The sequence below is a fragment of the Pagrus pagrus genome, assembly GCF_965226575.1.
Source record: "Pagrus pagrus genome assembly, chromosome: 10".
Lineage (NCBI taxonomy): Eukaryota > Metazoa > Chordata > Actinopteri > Spariformes > Sparidae > Pagrus > Pagrus pagrus.
The window spans coordinates 30,992,408-31,013,014 of record NC_140194.1 but is presented as its reverse complement, the minus strand read 5'-3'; the positions used below and the strand labels follow the sequence as shown (position 1 = coordinate 31,013,014).

General features: G+C 39.4%; 1 protein-coding gene across 1 annotated transcript in view; it reads left to right on the top strand.

Annotated features, from left to right (window-relative positions):
* Positions 1–1,656: 1,656 nt before the first annotated feature.
* LOC311263456 (synaptic vesicle glycoprotein 2B-like) overlaps positions 1,657–20,607 on the top strand; it is a 46,239-nt gene continuing 27,288 nt past the window's right edge. The window contains exon 1 of the mRNA XM_084363527.1: positions 1,657–1,791. The gene's annotated coding sequence lies outside the window, so the exon portion shown is untranslated. The remainder of the gene's footprint in view (positions 1,792–20,607) is intronic.

Below are 20,607 nucleotides of genomic sequence, written 5' to 3'. Positions count from 1 at the left end.
CAGTAGATGAGACTTGAATAAAGACCTGACATTTAAATAGAATACTGTTCTGCAATGAATGATGGCTTTTCAGTCTCAAATCCAAGGTGACATTCAAAAACCCCAAAATCATTATTCAGTCCATCCAAACACATGATAATAGCTAGATGTTGATGAAGGTTCTCAGTCATCCAGGTCATGATAATTCTAAGTGCTGTATCATAGGCAACTGGACATGTTTCTATGATAATAGCTAGTTTAGAAGATGGTGCCAGTGACGGCTGCTATGAACTCTACCTTAACTTTGTTTCATCTTTTGTTTTGCATGCACACGGACCAAGTGAGCCCTTACATACGACATGATAGAGAACAACTTTTGCATATCAGATTGGTGGTGGACAAAACTTATTTACCTTGATCAACGATCAATAAGAATTATGGCTGGAATCACCTGCTGCTGTAGGCCTACCTGGTATACGGAGTGGACAAAAGAAACAAGGGTTGTCCTGGCCAGGTTGCTCTCCATTCACTGCCAGGGCCGGACAGTACAGATCAACAACCAATCTTACATGTTGCTGTATATCTTTAGCTTCAGGTTTCTGTTGCTGCCAGAGTAAACAAAAGTCAAAAGTCTTGGTCCCGATCAATTCATACAGCCAACATTTGTCAAAGTTGGGAACATATGTCCACAATTAAGCCTGACAACACCACATACACCAGACACTGAAAAAAGACAATATTTGCTGTGAAGCTACCTGTGGGATTAATTGTATTCTGACTGAACAACAACCAATGTAGCTCAGCTAGCTTACTGTGAACTGTGCAGTAGCTTGATGGTTCCATGATGCTTCACTCATTAGTATAATGATGCAGCTTGTTAGGTTATTAATGTTTGCATTCTTCATTTTCTTTTTGCTTTGTTGGTCATCTGTTTAATAAGTATTACTATGTAATTAATAAATATTACTACTAATATGACAATTATATTTACTTGTTAGTTAATAGAATCAGCTTGTTACGCAATCTTAAGCTCTAAATGTAGCCCTAAAGTTATTACCTAAGTTTTTTGGGTGGGGCACAAAAATCTGCACACAACTGATGATATTTAGGAGCTAATCATGAGCATAACGCAGCTAAAGGGTGTGTGAGCTCTGTCTTTCCTCTCCTCTCTTTTCTCCCTGATCAGTTCATGATGATGCTTAAATGGATAAAGATAGCATTGCCGAGGTAATAAAATAACAGAAAGAAATAAGGAAAGAAAGAAAGAAAGAAATATGGTGAAAGTTGTATTTTGCATTGGTTATTTTTATCTGACATACATTATACAGTATCTGAGTGACGCTGCTGGACTTTTCCAGAAAACAGAAAGCATCTCATCTTGCATCTCTGCTCTCTAAGTCAACACATCTGTCACTCCCCTACTCTGTCTCCTCATCTATCCGTCCCTCCCTCCCCACCTCCTTCCATCCATCCATCCCCCTCCCACCGGCCACCCATATGTCTCTTGCAATCCCCCTCCACCCCACCCCCAACATGACCCTTTCTCTTCCCACCAGTCAGCCAAATGGCATGTTCTTGCACGTACTGCTGAATAGAGATGGACTGTACCATTGTGCGCATGATGGGTGGGTGGCATTAGGGAGGAGTGCTGCAGAGAGGGAGGGATGAAGAGGGAGAGGGAGTGAGAGGCTGGCACTATCCTTTCCTGTTCTAATCCCTCAGTCCCGTCTCTGGGTGCTGATGCTCTTTATGTACAGTATACAAAAACTTCAGACTACGATTGACTTCAAACTTCAGTTCGACCCTGCTTTGGTAAGGATTTTGGATTTCATCTGCTTTTTTAGTTGCTTGTGTTATACTTGACTTGGTTCAGATCGCAAAAGCTGTGATGTGCTCTGAATGCAATGGACACATCTTTACTAATTCAGCCAAAATGTACTTCATTTTTGATTTATCACAATATTGTGTAGCACAATCAGGTACTCACACTTATTATTGAGTTTTTCTTTTGTTCTATGGTTTAAATAAGTCAACATACAACATAGAGCCATACCATGTGTAATGTATTTGTTAGTCTTGTTTTACAGTTCCAGACTGAGTGGAGTAAATAATCTGTTGTTTGGAGAACAAGCATCTCAGAACTATTGCTCCAATTGTAGATAATCGCTGCACAGCAAACATTGTGATGACAGGGTGTTTAGAGTCCCTAACAAGGTACAAAATAAATGGTGCCGCGAACCTATTGATAACAAGGAGGAAGCATGAAAGCTCCTATACAGCAGAGATTGCTTGCCAACAGCATTATGTAATCCATGCACACAAGCAAACATACACAGACCTCACGTTACAATCTTGTTCTTGCAATACTTCCACTCCGTTTAATACTCTAATAGAATTTGTACAATGGGTTAAGGATTATTGTTTGTTACTTTTGACTCTTCTGCTGCGTAACATGGATTTTAGCTTACATCAAAACATGAAGAATTAGCAGCAACCTAATGGCCAGAATAAATGTTTGCAATGTACGTTTTTGCAAAAGCATTGTGGTTTGGGTTAAAATAACCATGTTACTTCTGTAACTTACATAATAATAAACATCATTTATGTTATGCATGTGTAACTGTATTGCGATAGTAAGTTCAAAGAATTCACCTTTGAATGTGGTTACACACTGGACACAAACAGCGGTCTCCTGAGTGAAAGCCCTGCACTTGTTTAATTTGACCGTCCATCCTCAACTTCCTCCCTATATGGACTTTTCCCTCATCATAATACACCTCCTTACTTGCTCTTTTGAAGCTGTAATAACTACGACAGCCTCTAGAGGTTGGTTTCTAACAAAGATTGTAAATATCAGTCGTAATAAGCTGCTTGCATTTTTGATCTACATGTTTGTTATTCTGATGAAGACAGGCTTGTTGATATGCAGTCTTAAACTCCACCGACATGCCTTCCACCTACAAATATGGCAGTCCAGTCATGCACATGCAATGTCAATGCGATATGACACATTTTTTGTAGAAATATCAATATAGTATGTAGCCTATGACAGGTACAAAGGCGATCATATCAGTGGTTTACAGACACATTAGCTACCATCATTTTGTCCTGATGACTTGGCTGTTCGCAAAAGAACAAGCTTGACTTTGGTATTTTGGTCTTTACTGCCGTCCCTTTCTAAGCAGTGGCAAAGCCTCTTGTATGGTAACGAGTGTAGTCATCGAAAGTCTACATCAGCATTCAGGTTGAATGGTGTTGACATCTGTTAAATGGATGAAATTTTACTTTCATGTTCCCCTCAGGAGGAGTTGTCATCCCGTAAATCAGTTTAAACAACAGCCGGTGAATATTGTTAGCTGCGAGCATGGCTGCAGACTGTTTGATCTGGTGTCATCAGTAGAGCAATGTCAGTACCTTCCAAAACCAAATTACTGTCTGCCACCACTTCAGTTAAAGTTTTGTTAAGGTGAGGCACAGGCACAACTGCCTAGTCAGAAAAGATTGTGGATAGGTTTAAAAAAAAACTTTGTTGACCCATCTTGTTGACTAACATTAGCCACCCGTGCTCCTACCTACCTGGCTAGTTAGCCACCGATACATCAGAAAACTAGTAGTGATTGTTTTCAGCTTGTTTTAAAGAAAAGGACCATAATACATCAAAATGACAGAGAATTCTCTTATCCATCCGTTTAAAATGTGCCTCTGAAAAACCTGTTTGGAGGGCCATGTATCCCGAACACTTCACCCTACCCTTATCCTAACAAGAATCGGGACACCCTAACCCTAAGCCTGAACAAGCATGTCTGCGTTTATTTTTGTCAAATTTACAAAAGCGTTACATGTAATGCAGCACAGGCCTTTATGTCTGTATTATGTAAAATAGATGATTGTGGTAAACATGGAAGAACACTGGCATGATCTTTTAAAACCAGCTGATAGCTCAGATTTGATGATGCTGCTGTACCAGAGTGCAGCTTGCTTCTGCTCCAATTTGATACAGTAGACTGCACTGTACCTAAGGTGTGTGTGTGTGTGTGTGTGTGTGTGTGTGTGTGTGAGAGGTCTCTTCCTGTGCTAGATAGGAACGTGATGAATTATTAATCTTTTCTAAATGACTGGGCTGACTCTGTAGTCTTCTCTCTAGATTCATCTCCTCACATCTATCATGGGTCTAAGCAGGGCTGTTTTCATCTTTCTGCTCACACAGTTTATCACATCAGTTTCATACCAAAATCAATAGGTCCAAAAGATTGTCATGAAAACAGGCTGCCTACCAAATAAGAGGTGTAGCTTTTCTGTTAAAGTATAATGAGCTTTTCCACTCCCTTTAGGAGAGGAGCATCTCTGCCATCTGTCAGTTCATGAGCAGTGTCTCAATGACTTTGCATGTGTGATGCAATTTTGCTCCATCCTCCCTGCAGCTTCATAGCCAACCAGTCTTGAGTGTTGTGCTGGGCTGATATTTTTGACTTGCTCAGATTGTGTTTATTTAGATATTTTTCTTTGATTTCTGTGCTTGTACAAAGCATGAGTAGGCTTTCTAGTTAATGGTGATGAAGTGAAGTGAAACAAGATCCTGAGTTGGCACAGGGTGTTTTATTTTAAAAATTGACAGGATGCTCTGTGCCATTTGTGTGTCTGACCTTCTGCCTGGCTCAATCAAGCCCCCAGGAAGTGGATCCGGGTTTGAAGCCAATTTTTGTAGTGGTCGAGCCGTTAACTACAGTGTCACGTGATGCCCTGTGGCCCAAAATTACCTTTTCCCATAAGCTAACATTGTGAAAGAAGCAGCTGTAAAATGGTGGATACATTTTTTGGGGCATCACAAATGAATCGTTTCACTGTCATAATTTAAGCCATTCAGTCCAATAACATTTGGAAAATCTAGATCCGCACAATTAAATTATTTTATCCACATTCAAGTTAGCTCGGCGCTTAACAGGAAGTTAAGCTCAATCTGCTGTGTGCACCTTCATGTGGCTGCTGTCCACTTAGCTTCTGGGATGCTTTTGAATGATAAATACAGACTGTCACCACCTGGTGCTATGGAGATTTGTATCGTGGGGCATGATGCTTGGAAGAAATGTTGTGTGGTGTGTGTGTGTGTGTGTGTGTGTGTGTGTGTGTGTGTGTGTGTGTGTGTGTGTCTGATGTCAGGGATCACTTCTTAAATAATATATAACCCCTATGCACTTCAGCAGCAGAAGTATAGGCAGGACTCTTCAGTACAGCTCCTATGATGTTGTTCATCTGTGGAGGCTCAGTACTGATGTGCTGTGTTGGCTGTAGTGCCTCTAGCTGTTGCCTCCTACAGCATGCTCATGTCAGAGAGAGAGGCACAGTAGCAGCATGATACATGAAAATGTACCAAGCAAAGAAGATCTTGAGTTAAATGAGTTAAAGATCTTTGACTGACTTTATTTGAGATCATTCCAATGGGAAGCAGTCAAACTGGCAAAAGGCAGTACATTTCTGGAGTTCATTTCTGTTTGTTTTTTTTAAAGAAAAATATCTATATTTGGTGCCAGTGTATCAATATCGCACAATACGTCGTATAGCCATATCGATATTTTGTCCCACCCATAATGCAATCCATTGCATATGTGTAATTAATTCAGTAATCGTAGACCTTTGCTCGCATGGCTCCCAGCTTGGTTCTGGTGATGGCAGTGTTGGTCTGTTGATACACCACTTTGCTCCAGAGTGAAATAACTCATTACCCATGAGATGGACTACGATGAAATGTACAGACATTCATGGACCCTATAAGATGAATTCTACCAACTTTGGCAATCCCCCTGACTATTCCCTAGCAACACCTACAGCTTAAAGTTTTTTTCTATTTAGTGAAATATCTGAACATCTAATAAGTGAGTGATTCTCAACAATGAAATAAGCTGTATTTCGTAGCCTAACGATGAAGCCTAATCCTCCGAGTGCACTTTAACTTTCTTTTCTTGAATCACATATGTCCATGCCGTCCTTGTTCTGTGGACTTAAATGAAAAGGCTTAGAAAAAGAGATTTTTGTCTTGTCATGTCATGATAGGCTACATTATAGGAGGTATAGGTCTATTGTGTTTCATATAACTGACCAGAACAGCATACACGGTCTCTGTTAATCCCAGTGATGGAAAAACTAAGTACATTTACCCGAGTAGCCTACAGTAATGAGGTACTTGACTATTTCTTTGAGTATTTCCATTTTCTGCTACATTTTACATCTATTCACTATACTATTTCTAGTTACTTTGCCGATTCAGATAAACCTAAATTCATAGTTGTTAACTTGTTAAGTTAAACATTGATACTGTTGTTTATTAATCTATCCAGCAGTATAAAAGACATTAATATGAGCTCCCCCATAACCTGCTGCAACATTAAAGTGATGAACACGTCAATGCAATAGTGATTATAATCCAATAATATAATTGTTTATTCTGAAACAAACTTTTATTTTTTTTTATACTATGAAAGTTCTACTTTGGTTAAATAAATGCTTAAAGGCATTTCAGCTAAGCTTTCTGTTGGAGTTTGTGGTATCTCCAATTCTAAATTCTGACACAAACATTTTCATATTAACTGTAAATGCATAGCAGTTCCAAATATCAGTTATCAGTCTCCTTGAAAACTAATAATCGCTATAGGCCATGGAAAAAAAACATCACTCGACCCCTATTCAGTTTAACACCCCTTCTACCCGCTGCCTATCAGCAGTGAAACCTTACTGTCCCTTGATCACACTGGCTGCGTTCATGAAGCATTTCTCTGCACAAAGAATGAGACCGAATGAAACTGAGTAAAGACAGACCCTCCATCTGTTGCTAGTATAGATCATTCATGCTCTGAATGTTGGTCATAGTACCAAAATTTCATTAAACGGTGAGTTTAATTTTAGTTCCACACTCCGTTCATATACTGTATGCATACTCCTTTTGGGGAAAGAAGAAATGTGGGAAATAACAATCATTCCAAACTATGGCAGAGAGTGAAGTGCAAATGGTGTTATGGTGTCTCTATGGTCTCATAGCTAGATGATGGTTCCACAGGAGAGGAGCCTGATAGCTGAAGGCTCTGCCTCCGATTCTACTTTTGGAGACTCTAGGAACCACAAGTTGGATGCAGGAGGCAGTTTAAATGTTTGATGGTCACTACTCTCTGTGATGCAGAAAGCAACAAAATTAGTGAGGGAATAGCACAAGCAGCAACATAAGCTACCATTCATACACAGACAGCAACAGGCAATGATGCAATACACTTACCACCACACGTCTGCATATCCAACTTGTGTAACTATTAGGACTACAACTACCATGATCCCACGCTACCACTTAATTGAAACAGCAGCGGGAGACGTCTTGTGTCTAATGCACTCACACATTCATAGATCTTGGATTCTAATAATTAATGGAGAACAATGTAGAAAATCCTTTTCAAGCAGAAAATACTTTTCAAAACTGAATATTTTTATGTTTTAAAAAAGACAAAGGATCACTGGAAATAATCTCAGGTTACAGTCTGTTTAGACTTGTTGATATCATTGATGGGTAGAATCAAGGCTCAGTTAAGGTCTAACAAGGTGAGACACTTGTTTGGCATCTCTAATATGTGCAGACAGTTTCATCCATCTTTGCTTTGTACACGTTGTGTCGCTTCACCTCAGAGCTCAAGGTTAAAGTTGAGGATAGCGTGCTGGACCAAAGGATCGCTGCACTAGCTGCAAATAATCTCAGTGTTGTATCAGACCTCTGTGGTGTAGAGAAAGCTAAGATATAAACCTCTGGTCTAATTTTTAGGCTGATCTCACAGCAACCTTTGCTGTTTTCAGATATGAGCAGCTGAGATCGTAGCTGACTTAATGATGTGATATAGTGAGGGATTCTGCGAGGATCTTATTTTGCAGCTGCTGCTTCTCTGCATCAGTCAGTGGGGATACCCTAGAGGCCTCTTTTGATGATGTTGTGGGCAAAAAGGAAGACTCCTTGGGCTGACCAGGGAGAGTAGAAGGATTACATCTACCAACAAATCCAGGACATGTAGTCACACCCACCAGATGGAAGGAAGTTGAGATAAACCTGACCTAAAGGAGCGTTTAGAAAATGACTAATGGACATGATCAAGCATACACGTTAATAGATAATATGATAAAGTGTGACCTAATTCCAATGTTTTTGTAAACCTCAGCGCCTGAGACTGATGTGAGAACAGACTGAAGACAGCAATGGTTGAACAGCAGCTAGCTGCTAGCCTGGAGGAAACCAAAGTTTCATCTAATATTCATGATGGAGCAAGCTGCACCTGCAACATTTATAACTAGCACATTAGTGTGTGTGTGTGTGTGTGTGTTTGGTGTAGATGCAAGCTGCCTACTGCTTTTTATCTTCTTGTGTCTTTTTGGTTTTCCTTTATTTGGCTTATTGTTACATTTGATATCAGTGTGTTAATCTTATCATTTTTATTATTTGGCCAATGAATCAAAATCAGTTCTTAATTTAGAAAAGAATGAAGTAGGCTGTATCAACCCACTCTATAAAAAATCCTGCACCAGCTCACATCTGCAGTCAGTAAACATTCTGACTGAGTTTTACGCCTGTCAGAATATCTCTCTCTGTTTAATCTCAAAAACATACTTCATTGTAATAAACCATGAAAGAACAGTGATATGCTTCAATAATGACACCCAACTCTATTGATTGATCCCATTTGAATTGTGCCATAAGATGTTTGTCGATAAAACATAATTCTGGAAGTAAAAACAGTAAGTTTTTTGTTATGAAGAAAATACATCATTAGAAAGACTACACACCTAACAGTTACATAAGTGACATCGTCTCGTGTAACTGTGGGTACTGTGCCGTTATGGTAAAGATGGAGCTGAGCCAGAAGGCAAAGCTCTTGACCTCAGCCAGCTGAGGTGGTTCGGGCATCTTGTTAGGATGCCTCCTGGATGCCTCCCCACGGAGGTTTACCAGGCACGATCAACTGGAAGAAGACCCCGTGGCACAATCTGCTGGAGGGATTATACAGTAGATGTCTGGAATACCCTTCTAAGCCTGCTGCCTCTGCAACCTGACCCTGGACAAGTGGAAGACAATGGATGGATGGATGGATGGATGGATCCCATTTAATGCTCAGCAACATACCTTTTAGTTTTGTGTAGAACCACTACAGTACCCATCACCAACACCAACCTGTCACCTCGGCAAAGAAAAAGCTGCAGTTAAGCTAAAGGACAGTTAATCAGCTCTGTGAGCTGCTAATATATTGGACCAGCTCTACCAGGTTTCAGTTATGAGTTAAGGTGAACCTTAAGTGGGATGACATCAGTTACGTGTTTGTTGGGTGTGTAGTCTTTATAATTATGTACTTTCTCAGTTTTATATTTCAACAATTTTATGACAAACTGCAACTTTGAAAAAATATCCTTTAAGTAAACAAAACAAATTCAAAGTGGATCAAAAAATGATTTGTTATCACTTAGTGTGCATACTTTTCCTGACCTAAGGTCTCATGGTGGCCCACTGGAATGGGAGGGACTTTGCCTCTCAATAAACAGTTATGAAAATCACCATGCTTACTTCTGCAATGAGGACTGTCAGACAGGAACCATTCGTGATCTAACTCACTGAATTGTGGAAGACAATTAGACTTGTGAACCTCACTGAATGGAGAATAACCATTGTTCAACACATTACATGCCACACCAAAAGCATTGCTATACCTTGGGTGTGGCTGTAATGTGTGATAGTCCAGCAGAGCTTTTGTACTTTCATCAAGGTGTTCTGAATGTCTATGTGCACCTAAGCCTGTAAAGCTCAGATGACATAATCCTTGCTGGGCATATTAGCAGCCATATTCCTTTGTTAGTGTGTGCATATGCTTGTATGTAATCACTAACTAACTCTAAAATCAGTCAACCATAAGACCTCAATCTGACCCAACATCTGTTTCAGACATCCCTCCTGACTGAATCACTAATTATCTTTCTCATGCAGTAAGACAAAAAATGCCTTGGCCACACTACACAACTTTCTGTCTTGAAATCTGGAGTCTTGCAGTTGTGGTTTGCACCCTACATGACTGATTAGCCACGGGGTGATTACAATATTACACATGGTCCAAGCAGTCCAAGTTGTTTGTTGATTTACAGTGAAAAAACAAGGAAGAAAAAACCCAGATGATAATTATTTTTGAACTGAAACCGTGAAACTTCCTGCTTGTATTGTCGCAATGTGGTTACAAATACTGTAAAGCTTGTATGTATTTATTCTGATAAACTACAAGCTATTATTGTGTCCACTCCATACGAATAGATGCATGATAAGACTGGGTTCAGAGATCTACTGCTGATGACAGCAACCCTCAGGGTGTGCTAAGGGCAGGGTACACTTCAAGTAAGCTTTAAACACAGTATGATCACATGCCAGATTTTTAAGTCAGTTAATAATATTATTTAGAAAATGGCGTAAAGGTCAGTCTGCTGGTTGTTTCACCTGTGAAAGTATACATATAGCATGTAACAAGTATTATATAAGGTAGCCAGGCATAATGGGCGAATTTTAGCAATAAATCCAAACTGCAATTTAATCGTAAAATATGAGATTTATTTGATAGAACTGTAGATTTTGTATGTAAAGCATACCTTTGCAAACTATAATCTTTTAAAAACACAACCAAGCAATGCTGAGGAATATTATCGATTAATTTTCATGTTTTCACTAGGGCTGTCAAAGTTAATGTGATAATAGCGCGTTAACGCAAATTCCTTGCAACGCCATTAATGTTTTTGATACACGATTAACTTGCAAACGTTATGACCCTCGGCCCACCCAGTAGTTTGGGAAATCAGGAAGCGATGCAGCAGTAATGTTGTGGATGACAGCAGAAACAAACCAAACCTCCTTGAGCAGAATTGGATAAAGAAAGGCGTCTTTTGAATGGCATGTTCAGCTTCACAGCCCTGCCAGATGGTTCTCTCAACAAGAACAAAGTTATTTGCATTTACTGTCGATGCTAACTGAGTTACCACCAGAGTACGCCAAGTCTCAAATACCACTTGCTGGCCGAGCACACAGCTGATGCAGAGAGCCCTCCTCCTCCTCTAAAGGCAGACCACGCTGGATACAGAGACGCCACATGAGACAAACTTTCAACAGCGATAGCTAAATGTGTGGCTACAGCTTGCAGGCCGATTAACATTGTTTAATTAACCTTTACACATGTAAAGTTGGACACTACATTGTGTTAGTATTACTAAGGAATGTTTCATTCAGGTCAGTATGTCCATCTGTTGTTGCTTGTTGGGCTTGGGTCTGCCATGTTATGCTTTCAGCATATTTTTGGAGCATGCAGCACCTTTGAGGTTATTCTGGAGAATATTCTGGACAGTATCTGTCATTGTTTTGGATTGTTGCAATAATAATAAACATACATTTGCATAAAGCAAGCATATCTGTCCACTCCCATGTTGATAAGAGTGTTAAAAACTTGAAAAATATCCCTTTTACATTTGGAACAGATAAAAATGTGCGATTAATCGTGAGTTAACTATGGACAATCATGCGATTAATTGCGATTAAATATTTTAATCAATTGAAAGCCATAGTTTTTACATGAACGGACTTTAGTGGCCTCCAGGTTGGCATTCACATGGGGAACAAAAGGCTTAAATTACACTTGCTGAAACCTGCAGACATCCTGCTGATTCTACTATCGGATTAATTATGTTCTTTATTGGAGAAGAGACTATCATTAAAGCTGGGTCAGCCTTTTGACAGAGAAAGACTGACGGGGGGACGAGCTTACCCCGTCTGTTCAGATTTTAATTTCCTGCTGGCTAGCTATCAACAGCAAAACAACCTATGGCCAGCTTGTCACTTATCAATGCTCAGCTGTCAATCAAACAGTCTACCACTAATACATGTTGTTAGAAAGACAGATAAATGAAATGACAATAACAAACCAAAAGAGATACAGAGATCATTCAATCAGGAAGGATCTAACTGAAAAAGATTCTTAAAGAGTAATCAAAAGAGTTTATTGGAGGTGTTTTGTTTGTTTTTTGAGTGCAGAGTAGGAAAATTGAAGAAATATGGGTCGGGGTTGTTTGGGTCTTTGGTAATTCGACCCCATCGTGAAGTCATACTGCAGAGTGGCATTTGTAATGAGCTTAGTGGTAGGACACATGAAGGCTGGATGTTATAAAAACTGGAGGTGAATAGAGGAGGAATGCACTGACTTGACATTGAAATGAGTAGAGTGAACGCCGTCAGTAATCTGATTGTTGTGGAAGCAGAAAAATATGGCGGCCCTGAAAGCTAAATGATCTACAACTTAAGAAAGCAAATGCAAATAGACTTAACACACAGAAATTAGGGAAAAAAAATCTTCACCAATTTGACAACACATACAATGCATTTAGGAAAAAGAATTAAAAGAACAAAAAATGCTCAAAAAACTCTACCAGATACAGAAATAAACAAAATACAAATAACAAATGTGTACCTATGGTGTCTAGTTTTGGAAAATCTGTAATAAAAATGTAAATGAAATAAAACTAAAACAAACAATAAAAAAAAATTAAAAAGCCACACAGACAAGCAGCAACAATGACAACTTCTGGGGGCACTGTAAAGTGATGACCACGCCCGTGTGCATTTGATGCTCAGATTGAATAAAGCCTATGTTAACATAGCTGATGACCACAGTGGGGAATTCACAGGGGAGATAAAAGGGGTGTGATGAAGACTTTGTATAGATCTCTGCATTTACCTAAACAGAGGTCTTAGAGGTCTGACAGCTGCATGGTAGACTGTTGTGCTACAACCACTGAACCTCAACAAAGCTTCATTTGTATCATTATCTCATTAGTCCTGTGAAGAGACTTGGTATTGTGTTGGTAAATTGCAAGCCTTAGCACCTTGGGAAGACAAGGGGTGCACATTAACTCCACACTCAAAGACCTTAAACCAAGGGCCTTAATGTTGTTGTAATAATGTCTTTCTGACCTTTTCCATGGGGTGAATGACTGTAGAGACAACAGTGCTGGTACCCTTGAGCTCCTTGTTTTTGGTCAGTGCTGGTTGGGGCATTAAAACATAGCTGTGGATCAAGTTGGACACAAACAGGTTCTGTGAATAAGGTCCAGTCCTAGTTCAAATTGCATTGTAGATTCACTCTTTGGCTAATAGAGAGTCAAAGGCTTTTCTCGAGAGGGGGTATATGAATCCCATTTCTCATGGAGATTGATGGTGAGAACTTCAGTAAACTTGTTGCTGGTCAATTGTGAGAGGTAGGCCATCAGATCAGAAAAGCATGGCAACTCCTTGTCCAACGTGTATATTCATTCTAGGGTTGGGGTTTGTCTACTTCCCAGGTGGCTATTTCCCATTTCTAGGTATTGTCTGTTTGCGATTTTGCCACTGTAAGAGCTACAAACAGAAGGATGTAGCAAACAAAATGTCCCCTATTGTCGCATTTCATCTTGTGCTTGTGATCTTATGCTCTGGATTAGATCTGACAGAGGTTCCATTACTCCCTCTCTTCCTTGCCCTGTGGAGAGTAGCAAAAGGTTGGTATGACCATGTTGTGTCTTGATTTTTTTATTTGTGAAGTCAGCCTGAACTTGGGCTGTTGTCTTTTGTTTCCGTTCCAGGATCCAACGGGTACAGGTTTGGGTTTCTTGCTCACCCAGCTTTTCTTAATTATTGGGACAGGGTTACTGGCAGCTTAATAATCAGCAGTATAGTTAAGTATTGCCTCTTTTCCTATGCACAGGGTTATTAGGGTCAAGGTGACCTGGTGGAGTGGTCCTACCAGTGGGTTTTTGGTTAGGTGTCTATCCCTTATGACGTTGTGGTGGAGGATAGGGCGATCCCTCATAGGCAGGATGACTTTTGACATTGCCTATTCCAGAGGATTCTGTTGATTCTGATCTCCCTTATCCACCATGGTCATGCTCAGGCTGAAGACTACTGTCATTTGGATTCCACTGTACTTGGGGTTGTCCAGTTATTATTATTATTATTATTATTATTATCCTGGTTAATGGGATGCTGGGGTGTCCTTGGGAGTACCTGACCTGTAATTTTGTATTTCTATTGTGCGTCTACTAGACCACAGTCATTTTTGAACATGACAGAGTTTGTTTGGCTGCTTATAGCCAGTGTCTGTTTTTGGTTTCTGATTTAACCAGGTCTTTTATCATCACTAGGTTATGTTTTGCCTTGACTCCCATAATTTGCTGGTCATGGATTTCTTTTGTTCTGTCTGTTCTGTTTTAAAATAAACTTTTAATTTGAGGTTTGGTTTGGTTAGTGCTTCTGTATCCTAATATGTGTGTTTAGCAATTTTGTACAGGAGAGGCCTTATAGCTTCCAAAAAATGATCAAGAGTATACCTACGGACAAACAATGTCTAGGGTAACAATGTAGGAAGGTAAATTGCAGCAGGAGAAGCAGTCATACTGTTCCACCATGCTTCATTTACTCTGAGGAAAGTCTCCTGCTTTAACAATACCGCTGTTGAGTAATCAAGAAGGGGTACTTGTAGCACTCAAATTTCAGATTTACATGCACTCAACAGAGGGCAGAACAAAGGTCTGGGCGTGGTCCCCCTTTTTGCTTGCTTGGGTAGAGAGAACTGACAGAAAGCATTCTTGGCCTGGCCCTCTCCTAACAGAATATATGGTTTATTCCAATTGTGCAATGATAATGTCCATGATTTTACACATAATGTCCCATTATGTACTGTAAATTAGAGAATTGTAATGATTGTAATCCAAGGGGACACAGTAATGCAGTGAGAAAGATGGAGATTATTGAACAGAACAGAGCTGAAAAGAAGGCCGAAGCCACCTGAGCAAACAGAGCAGTTAAGTAGAGCTCAACAAACAGTTGAACAAAGCAGTGGCACATAAATTGAATTGTGTAGAACAAAGTGAAGTAATAAATCCAGCAGCCATCACCTCAACCACTAATGGTGTATTGCTATTAACCAAATGGAGTAATGGTCTGCCTTCATCAAGAGCCTCAGAGGTGGAAGAAGCATACAATCAGACAAGTAGGGCACTTCATTATGTATCACAGTAATCTGTTTTAGAAGCTATGATGGTTCAGTGAGAAATCCTTCAGTGTAGTGTCTTACCTTTCAAATGATACATTATTGAATTGAGCAAGTACAGATATAACCGTGTGGTCCTACAACTACAGCCATTTATCAAACAACAGGAGTGTATCACACAGTATAAAGTGACCTTCACTGATTGTAGTCTGTAATTCTCCAATCAGTGCCTCCACAGTTGCTCTTAGATCGTAAATCTCATTGGATAAATTAAACTGGCCAAATGTGGAAACATATTACATGTGACACAGTTGTTTATGAAATCGGAATTTCCAGTTTACCTACAAGTAACGGTGTTACCTACCTCCTGTGACTGAATACCAATTTGTTATAAGATAAGATGAGATAAGCTAGAACTTTATTAAATCCCGAAGGAAATTTAGCTACAAAAGAATTTCCAGTACAATAGAAAAATCATTAACAACCAGTGGGTTCCCGGAGTAAGGGTCACACACTGGCCCAGTTTGAAACAATAAAGAGTATTAAATATTAGTGAACTATACAAAATATACAATATATGTTTCAGGTGTAAAATGCAAAAAGAAGTGCCTAATACAAGAACAATAGAAGTAAGACAACTTAAGTAAAATATCAGGTAGGTAAATACGTCACATCAACTGGTCCACTGACATCAGTCATGCAATCATGTTGATGACTCCATTTCAGACAGGATACTCACATTAAACATTTATCACAACAATAATGTGATAATGTTTATGTGCTGCACTGAAAATACATTTGAGCAACCATGTCATAGACCTTTTCCCTAAACTCAACCTTCCATTTTCAATAAATCATATTAGCCACTGCCGGTCTCTATATTTGTGCATTACTAGAGTGACAACCTTGTTAACTAGTGATGAAGATGCAGGGTAGACACATACACATACACACACACAAACACACACACACACACACACACACACACACACAGCTCTGTGTCGTCAGTCAAATAATAGTCACCTATTAACGTTTTGGCAAAACTGTGATTACTTTCAGTGACACAAGAATATATTCTGTTACAGAATCTGTATTAATGACATTTAAAGGTGTCTCTGTAATTTGTCTACGAAGTCACTTTCACCACTTTCAATTAGAACCGGTAATAAAGACCCTTTGTGCCATTATTGTCGGGTATAGGAGTTACAGTACATACTCTATGTTGCTCTGGTTTTATGAATCGGTGAACAAGTGAACATCTAAAGCATTAGTTACACAGGGAAAGAGACAGAGGGACACTGGAGAAATAAGCCAACAGAGTGTGGGAGTGTTATGGGGGGTGGGGGTTAGTGCAGCAGTGATGTATGTCATGGTTTGAATGCATTTTTAAGAATTTGTTAAGTTGAACCTTAAAAGAACAGTGACTGTAGTAAAATGATAAGTGTGTTGATATTTGGGGCTCATCAAACAGCTGTTTAGACATGTGCACTTCGGTGATGTAGTTTTACTACTTTTGTGTGCCATGTACTTGGGCTACTGTTAATCAAGTTTGTCGTAGTGTGCTGCCTGTTCTGGGTAGTGTTTTGGGAGGTGCGTCCTTTTAGGTTAACTCTTTGTGTTACATTTAGCTCTCCAGTAACACAATATGTTCTGTAGTTTATAATTGAGTTCTGCTGACAAACCAACCAACAAAAGGACATGGGTGAAAACATATCCTCCTTTCTGGAGATGATAAATAAATAAATACTAAAAACTAGAGACCATCTTGTGATGTGATCACATTAGCTGCGGTGCTTGTCAACATGGTGACCGCCTGACCCAAAAGTGTGAAGTAGCCATTAGTACATTATTACATGAGGACTCACTACTGATGGGTTGGATCACACTCATCTTCAGACTTTGCCCTCATTTTGATCTCACAAAACTTTATGGGTGTGCACCTGTAAAGTTTGTGGCTGTGACTGTGATATTGTTGTGCTGATTAAAGTCTATTTACAGACAGACAGACATATAAACACCTGCCTCACTACTCTAAACTGCTTCTGTGGTAGTTCCTTCTGCAAAAGGTGTCTCCAGGACCACATTTTACCATGATGACACACACACACACACACACACACACACACACAGATTCACAAAATGAAATCAATACCAGCTGATGCTGCCCCCTATATTTTAAAGGTGTTCAGTGTGTATCCACATCCTTACATTTCACACACACTATAGTGTATTTGACTCAATTCCAAAATACAAAATAGATGCCAACAAATGCATTTCCACCCAAGTGACATTTGGTAAAAACTGCAGTGGTCAGTGAGTCACTGAGTCTTTTTAAAAAGGAAATATAATTTTTTTTAGATCTTAATTTTTAACCAATGGGCTCGGGGCTGAGTGCGACAGACAGGGATGGTGCACGAACACTAACAGCTTGATCACCTCCCACAAACGGAAATAGTCATTTTGTGGGAATGGATTCCATCATGGCCAGTGAGAGGAGACAAAATGGAAAAACAGCTACTATAGCTATAGCATGTGGGGTCCAAGAGCCCAGACACAATTCAGACAGAACAGAGAAGCCACGAGCATCAGTGAATTGAGCTTTAACAGGTCGTTTCACACATTCTTATGGGCAGGCTCAGATAACTCAGACAGAGACTATCTACTAGTTTGTCTCCGGAGCTTTGTCAGCAGAAACAGCCTTTCCTTTCATAGTTTGAAGTATCCTAATCTTAAGAATTTGTTCTTTCTGAGCTACAATGAGATACATTTCATTGAGCGTCAGAAAAGAGACAAAGACCTGACACAGTGCATGTATGAAGTGACCTGAGCTACAAGCATCTGATTCTGATTCAAAAGAGAATCATAACTTTTCTCACTATAAATTCAGATCACCATTGTCTCCAATTACATTTATTTATTTATAACAACAGCATGAAACAGTTTGTAACTCCCTTATTTTTATATGTTAATTATTAAACATCATAGTTGCTGCTGGGGATATTTTATGTGAATCTAATTTTCAACAATACTAATAACAATAAGCGTACTTCCTAAATATATCTATTACTATTGAACTGCCCCTACTGTAAATATTGTCCTATGATGTACAGTATGTAGTATTCTTTATGTGTACTGGTGAAATGAATCTCATATATCCAGCAGGCAGCTGTAGGTAATGTCAGTGAAAATTATTATGATGTGAGTCTTAGAGCATAGGAATAATCAAAGACCACCAGCCACCACCCTGGTCACTCTGCTGTACAAGGGAACTGTGGCTCTGATAAGTGGAGCTGGAGGGAGAGCGACCGTTATGGAACACAGCATGGGTCAAAGGTCAATATGATTCGCCTGCTCCCAACACTAGAACGTACTGCTGCGTGTACATGCCTTGTGATGTTGATGGGTGTCTCCTCTGAAGTTTCGTCTACCCAGTGCACTGAACAACCCCTCTCATTGGCTTGGAAAGACTTTTATACAATTGAATCAAATAAATGAATATTGATTCCAAGTTCTTTTACTGGCATTTGAAAATTAATTCTGCAGGATCACATAATTGCACTTCTAGTACCACTTTTACTTTCAGCATCTCTCACCATACTCAACAATGTGGTCCTATGATTCATTCATTCATGTTGCTGGTGTGAGTCAAAATGCAGGGTTATTTTTCAATCCTAATAGGTTTCCATAAAGACGGAGAATATGTGTCCTGCACAGAAGAGCTGAGCTGTGGTTGTAGCTTGGCAATGACTGGCCTCCTGGCTAAGAAAGCGTCCATATGGTTGATACGACGCAGTCACCTCTAAGACAACACGAACAGGAAGGAGGACTGAGGGCTCTATTTTCCTGCCAGTACAGGGCACAGAGCACAGTCACACCAGCAAACTGGCATTTCCCTGGAGAGCACTGAGGATATTTTTCATTAGCTGAGATGAGATACATGATGTGATAGTGTTAGGCATACATTTATCATGTGAAATGACTGGATGTATTGATTCATAACAATAATAGTTAGGGGCACTTGATGTAACACAAAAAGACAAGTTTACTCATCATGAGTTATACATAGCCAGTTTTAGGATGTGGCTCTGAAGAGAGAGCTTTCGAAAGTTTAATTAAAATAACCAAGATGATGTCATCAGGGTAATCTTGTTTTTGGCTCGGAACTTTAAATGTATTACTAAGAGCCTGTGTGGCAGACTGGATTTGAAATACACTGGACTGTGTAAGGAAAGACATTGTTTTATTGTGGGGAGTATAGGATCCATTGCATCAGTATTGACTGTTCTTTATTAATCTGTCTCCTATAAATCCCCCAAAAGCAGTGAGCACTGTTGCCTCAGAGCAAGAGGGTCCTGGGTCCATTACCCTGCAGTGGCAGGGCCCTACTGTGTGGAGTTCGTATGTTCTTCCTGTGTCTGCATGGGTTCTCTCCGGGTAGTCCGGCTTCCTCCCACTATCCAAAGACGTGAAGTTAATGGGTCACTGTACACTAAATTGCCTGTAGGTGTGAATGTGAGTGTGAATGGTTGTTTGTCTTTACACATCAGCCCTGTGATGAATTGGCGACCTGTAAAGTATAAGCAGTTACAGATAATGAATTAATGAATGAATAATGATAAATGTCATGGGTGTTGCGATATCTTGTACTATTGTGTGTAGCCATATGTTGAGGTGTGTGAATGTATAACACTACTGGCAAAGTGAAAAGCGTGTCTGTTTGTGTGTGTTTCTGTCATAATATTGACATCACCACATTTTTGTAAATTTCTGTTGAAATCAGTTCATGCCATTGTTTGAATTTTTAAATCAATTCCTCATATCCTAAATTTTGAGTTTCCAGTCATGAAAACATTTTAATGTGCTCTTCACCAAATATCTTGCTATTTTAACAACAGAGCCTCCATGATGTTGAGTCTCCAACGGTAGCTTTTGTATACTGCATTTTGTTTTTTGTTGACCATGTGTTTGTGTGAACAAAATAATCATTTTAAAATTATACCATCAGTTTTACAACTGGAGCAAACAAAGTAATCGTGGAATTAAGTGTCAATTTCCTGGAATGAAGAGTGTTTGTGTCTGAAATGGACTTAGTGACATCCTGGCCCAGGGACTGTAATCACTTTTGTTGATCTCCTGATTTTTACTCCACAGTCATCCTCATCATCAGGCTAAAAAATCAGCTCATGCAGTACTTTGTTTTATGACGAATGAAACATATATATATGGATGACATGACAGCTCCTCAAGAGAGAGCTAAAACATCAAACTATTCATTTATTTATTATCATTTTAGTTATTTTGACTTATTATATTTTATTTTACTTTTTTCCAATTGCCCCTCACAGATGTTTGTAAAACTACTCCCCCTTTCTGCTCCCCTACAAACACATCATGACATTTCTCAAACATAAATAGTGTCAATAACCCAGTATTTCTTGTTTTTGCTGTTATCATTGTCTTTGTTCAGTGTTTGTCTTCCCTCATCGTGTTAATCCTTTAATGTCTCCTAGAGTACCTTGTTATGTCTTGTCTAATTTTTTATGTCTTCTAAATAAAGGCAAAAAAAACA